Here is a 6,618-nt window from a genome sequence, read left to right as displayed (position 1 = left end):
AGGTCTGTCCCCTGAAATCTCAGCATAAGGTTGCCTAAAGAAGATGCGCATTATGATACTACCAGTCCACATGTGGGGAGGATTGGGGGAAAGTTCACAAGGCCCTACCCCTAGACAAAGAGCTCCAGGAAGTCAATGGCTCCTGAGAACAGCAGGTCTTCTCCAGGGAAGAGCCCCCAGGGAGATTCTCTAACCTCAAGTGTCAGCCCTAGCATGGCTACATAGTTGCAGTCTCAAAAGGGCTCAGTAGGGTGTGTGTGTGTGTGTGTGTGTGTACGTGTGTGTGTGTACATATATTAACTGTAGCTGTAAATGTAGCAATTTAGAAGAAGAGGTCAGGAACTTAGGAGAGTGTGGGGGAAATAGGAGAGGTTGAGAAGGGTAGGTAGGAAATATGGAGATACAGTACTCATGTGTGAAATTCTCAAAAAAAATGTTTAAATAAAAAGCAAAAACCACTACCACCAGCAACAGCAAACCCAGGTGAGCCAATGACGTCGGAGATTCAGCTGGGATCTTGGTCACGTTTCCTTCTTAAATTTTGTTCTTTTGTTTGAGTGAAAACCCAACAATCCCCCCCAGTCCTTCAAAACCTTCTCTCCCTAGTCTACTTAAGTTAGAATCTCCGACAAGATCGATGGGATATTGCATAACGAAACAATTTAGATTCCTCGGTGGCAAGGCAGGAGACACAGAAGACTAATGACATGATTCTTGTGTCTAAGATTACATGTTCCTCTCATCTTGTGGAATAAATGCACGTGAAAGCCAGTTTTTTGCCCAGAGAGCCGTGCCCATGTCTCCCACTGTCTTCTGAGTGCAAGCATCAAATGATAATTCTTCCCAGTTGAATTTAATTAGCATTCACAATCAAAATTTCAGAAGCATTTTAATTTTCAGCATTTACTCTACATGTGGCTACTGTTGAGTTTTATTGTTGATTTAAAGAACATTCATATTTCTTGTTGAATGAAATTTCTATGTCCTGTTAACTAAAATAAGTATTTTAAAGGGGGCAAACATATGCAGATGCAATGTAGGTATGCTTGAGTATGTGACAGCTAATTGATACCAAAGTATATTTTTAATATCTCCAGTGTGATACTCATTAAGATTACTGTCAGCAAACTTCCCTGCGTCATATCAAATGCAAATGTTCTGCATGATAATTTCTGTGTCTAATTCTACACTGTTTTTATAACCCTATCATTTCTATTTTATAGCAGGTCTGAAGATAAGAATGCGGCCAGCTGGTGTTTAGCTAAGCCTTTCACAGCAAACACTTACCTGCAATAATAACTCATTTTATATTATTTTAGTGTATATGATGAAGGCTATTTCCCAGAATGACAATTTTGTTGGTATATAAAATAAAATTGCGCTTTGGTTTAAATTGTGGTGCAACAACACATAAAGGATCGAGTCTGATCAGCACTATTGCCGTTTGCATCTGTATCTTAGGGGAAGGCAGCTGGAATAAGTTGCATATTTATAATGTAGGAGCACCGATAGTAACAGAAAGGGAGTTATGACACTTGTTTATAAAAATCTTGTTGAAGTTTCAGGAGGCATAATATTTAGGGACACAATATTAAACAGCAATGCCGACCTCATTTTTTAACTTTTTTTCTCAATTATTATTAACAATTGTTATTTAAATCATTATTTACTCATAATGAAAAGAAATAACCTTCTGCTTTGTGAGGGATAAGGTCAAAGCTGATTGAGAACAATATATTTTGTACGGATTATAAGATGTAATTTTAAAAATGAATCTAGAATTAATTGTTAATTCTTATAAAATTTATTTAAACGCAATCAATCTAATTTCCACATAGTTGGTCTTGGTTCGAACCTGAAGTCGGTGTGAAAACAAAGGCCGAACACTGGGACGGGCGAGCGGGCTCAGTGTTGTCACTGCTCTGCTCCAAGACTCTCCTCACTTTCTGAAGAGAAGGTGGGTGAACTAATGCCTAATTACCTCCACAGTACACACACACATACACACACACACACACACACACACACGCACACACACACGCACGCACAGGTGCACTCTCTCAGGGATTAAGATATTAAACCATCGAATATACTGAATACTATGGATTTGAAGTCTTAGTAATTCATTCCAAGGTTGCAGAGTTCCTAGTCATAACAAATAATCCCCATTATTCTATACCTGCACCTTCACCCAAGAGCAAAAGTTCCATTTCTCAGGAAATTTCCTGAAATTAACAAAAGGTTTTCTCAGATGTGTTTAAAACATTGAAAATTGTAGGTTTTTCCTCACAAATTGATTCTGTCTCCATTCTATGTTATATGTACAGTAAAATTTGCTACTCTTGACAAAATAATTTAAGATTTGACATATGGATGTTTACTTAGCAATGCCTATTCCATGTTTCATGCTCATTTAATTCCTTAATTCCAGGACAGTGTAGATTGGAGGACTCAGGAGAACAAAGTTCAAAATGAGGTTAAGAGATTTGCAGAGAGCTATCTAATCAAGTTAGCGTCCCCCAGACATCCCTCAGCGCAAGTTCATGGGGCGAGAGGGCATCAGAGGGTGTCAGTGGGGAAGGGGGTATAAAGATGATTAAGATGTCCTGTATGGGGGCTGGAGAGATGGCTCAGCAGTTAAGAACACTGGCTGCTCTTGCAGAGGACCTGCACCCACATGACGTCAATTCCAGGGGATCCGATGCTCTCTTCTGTGCTCCGCAGGCACTACAGGACATGGGTGCACTTGCATGTAAGCAATACACTCATATGCATAAGGTAAAGATAAATTTAAAAATATTTAAAAAGATGTTCTGTATGGAATATACAAAAGTTCAATAACAATTGCAACAGCAACAAAAGATGTGCAGAGATCAAATGGAAGCAGTGTGGATTTCAGACTAAGGGGCTTAAAGGAAGGAGTTCAGAGTGATGTGAGGGTGGGATAAAGACTCTCAGTCTGTGGACGTTCACCTTCACCGATGGTCAGGACTGGCGGTTTTCTGTATTCCTTCTCCACGGTAAAATGAAACAAGATTAGGAAGAATAGAAGCACAGGCAGAGTTTGTCCCGAGTTACAGAAACCATTATTTTTAATGTTACTATTCTTGCACAATTGAATCTGTGGATTAGGATTCATTTTCATTTAATGAAATTTTAATGTTGCATAAGAGAATGAGATGAAATAGTGGGAGATTTGTCTTTATTTATCTGTTAGGCATGATTCAGGAATTTCCAGATGTTCTGCAATTTAAAAAATAAAACTGAAATGTTTATCATCATGTGGATGAAGTTCAGAAATATTCTGCCCCAAAGGAAGCCATTGTAAAGGCAACGCTCAATAAGGTTTCATGTACGTAAACGGAAACCCAACAGAGCATTGTGATGCACTTCTAGGCACGAATTGAGCCTATTGGGCTTGGGAAGCGACTGGGAAGTGCCATCAAAGGGACGCTTGGTCTGCACATTGCTATTTTTGTTTGCATAATGCCTAAGTATTTGTTTAGTTTATTATGAATTCATCTAAATGTATAATAATATGTATACATATGTACTTTTCACTTATTGATGATAGTATAATATGATCTTTGGGATAATGTGATATTTTGTCAACATATTTTGATTGTGTAAGCAAGATGTGATATGTTCTTCCAAATAGTATTCACTATGAGAACACCTTACAATTTCAGGAACTCTCTGGATATAAACTGTTAGAGTGATCATTAAAAATAGAACTGCAACTGTACGTTCACACCTTCAATCTAAAATTCACAGAATAAAACTACACAAATAAGAAAAACTATCAGAGTCTCATGAAACCCCCTTCCTGTACTTAGTCCTTGTATTGAAAAGAAAAGTAGCTACATATTCATTTGTAGGAAATGTGTGCGCTCTCTCTCTCTCTCTATCTCTCTCTCCCCCCCCCCATGCGTGCATGTGTGTTGATCAGATGTGGCAAGTGACAAATCTGTTATCTGAAGCAGTCATTCATTTGTGTTGAGAAGATTCCTTTCAGGAAGCTATGTCTCTGTCAGGCGGCTGCCGCAGTTACTCTACTGTGCTGGGGACCAGGAGAAATCACCCCTCCTCCCTAGCTATCCAGCTGCCCCTGTGGCCAGTGACCTCTCACCTTCCCCCTCCCCCATGTACTCTCAAGGCTCTGGCGACGATTCAATTCTCTACTTCTTTGAGAACATTTTACTTTCTCTATAAAAGTGAAAGCATAAAATTCTTTTCATTTCATGTCTGACTCACTTCATTTAACATAACATTCCCCAATTTCAGCTGTTTTCCTGCAAATGAAATAAATCCATTCTTTTACACATCTGAATAGAATCCCATTGTGAGCCTTGGCAGGATGGTACAGGCCTAGACTCCATCTCAGATAGCTCAGTTGAGAGCATCCAAAATTCCAGGCCAGTCTTGGAAGCCTAGTGAGAACTTGTCTCTAAATAAAATAAAAACTGGTCTGAGGTGGAGCTAAGTGGTAGAGTGCCTGCCATGTGTGAAGGCCTTGAATCAGCATCCTGCAAACACACACACACACACACACACACACACACACACACACAGAGGAATCTGAGGAATGCACACATGCAGGTGTCTACACACAAAAACTCACACACACACACACACACACACACACGCACACACACACACACACACAGGAATCTGAGGAATGCACACATGCAGGTGTGTACACACAAAAACTCTTAGTGTACATGTTGCATGTTCTCCATATCCATCTGTGAAAAGACAGCTAAGGTTGGTCTCATATCTCATCTATAGTCAGTACTACTTAGTATTGATGTCAAGTTGTTGTGATTCAGTGTACTCCTCCTTTAGAAGTTGACAGTGTAATTGTGTTTACCGCATCTTTTTATTGAATGTTTTCTCTCAAGCTTGATTCAGTCTTGGCTGTTCATTAGACGCAAGAGAATACAGCATCTATTTGGCTATGTGTTAAATATGTACCGTGTAGCTTAGGATGCACAGATGTGCTTTCAGCTTGTGCAAGCATGCATACGCTCATACCACAAACACTTGCCACGCAGAGATTCCCATTTCTCTGCCTACACACAAACATATGCCAATTGTAACCATTCCAGACATTTATTTTCAACATATAGGTAGGATTTTCTATTTTCCAGAGAAATATTCGACAAAGATTTCCAAAAGCATTCTTACAACATTGGATTTGTGCTCAAGAATAGTTTTTCATTGGAAAAAGCTGTTAAGCTAAGATCAGCAGTGGATAGCTATTACCAATGTCTGTGAATGATGTCAAAACCATGTGGCAAATTTTCATGAAGACATTGAGTTGATCCTTGAAAGAGGACTTGTGTGAGAAAGAAGGAATGTGGCCCGTTTGCATGCAGAAGAGAACTCGGAAGCATTCTTTCTGAGTCTCTGGGATGCACATGAGGAATGTCCTAATAGGACAGGAAGAGAGGAAGAAACCACTTGCTCATAAATGTGGGTCACCAAGTGACCCCGTGAGAAGCTCCTCTTTCTGTGTAGTGATTATCCCTAGTGTTCTGTCTGAGATGCAGGTGCATAAGAGTCAGACCGATAGGAAGTGCTCTTCCCTTAAGCTCTCTCAGTAGCATGGCTTGAACAACTCCAGAAGGTGAGAGACCCTCAAAATGACCTCACACATCACAATAAATAAACTTTGTGTAGAGAGAACTCAGCTTATAAGGCTCAAATATTCTCAAAGGAAACTCAAATCCAGATTTGCCAAATTATTAAAGTATAGAAGTCAGGCACACAACACATCATACAAAGATAGCTTAAGTAGTGATTAGTGAAATTTAAATTTTCAAGATGTGCAAATTTGAAGCACAATTTGGGTATTTTTTTGATGTGTTGGATTTCACTTGTGTATTGCTTAATAACTGGATAGGTGGCGAAGGTATAATTAGAACACTTTAATAACAATATTCTCCAATTTTTTATTTTAACCTGAGATTTTCTACAGATGCACCTCCATTTCTCAATTATTTTTTTAACCAAAACATTTTACTTTTAAAAAACACAATCTGTTTTCAAGTAGCCATGATTAGTTTAGAAAAATGGGTGTATATCTTCAAAGTATTTCTCTTTAATGGGAAACATCATTACTGAATCTAAACATTAAAGGTAAAATAAACAGAATCCAGGAAATCCGTTCATGCTTCAGGCCCTTCTCCCCCAGTAACCAGCACTGTTATATTATTTCCATTTAGCAAGATCTGATCTAATTTAGTGATCCTTCTCCCTTCTGCTGTGATTTCAAACTCTGTGACACCTTCCAGCACCAGAGTGACAAAGCCATCAAATCCTAGAAGTGTGCCGACAATTTCTTTATCACTTTTCATTACAATGTGAATTCGTGATCCTATACACTTGTCCACAAGCTCTAGAGGCAGGAGCTGCAAGGGTTAGCGGTAGCTTTGCCACCATGGCTATGCCGGAAATCTCCATTATTTTTTAAAGAAAGTTTTAGTGAAAATGTACAGATTCACTATGAAGTTGTATCCAAGTTACATACACATTTGATATTTATACCAGATTTTTTGCAAATTTGGCACAAGAGTAATGTTCATTATTCTTCTCCCAAAAGCTTAGCCTTTTATA

The 6,618-nt window shown here is 38.8% G+C and overlaps 1 pseudogene; it reads right to left on the bottom strand.

Annotated features, from left to right (window-relative positions):
• Positions 1-6,170: 6,170 nt before the first annotated feature.
• Positions 6,171-6,411, bottom strand: LOC103730655 (annotated as a pseudogene).
• Positions 6,412-6,618: the final 207 nt, after the last annotated feature.

This window comes from Nannospalax galili, unplaced genomic scaffold, assembly GCF_000622305.1.
Source record: "Nannospalax galili isolate Female #2095 unplaced genomic scaffold, S.galili_v1.0 scaffold534, whole genome shotgun sequence".
Taxonomy (NCBI): domain Eukaryota; kingdom Metazoa; phylum Chordata; class Mammalia; order Rodentia; family Spalacidae; genus Nannospalax; species Nannospalax galili.
This window is presented reverse-complemented; position numbering and strand designations above follow the sequence as displayed.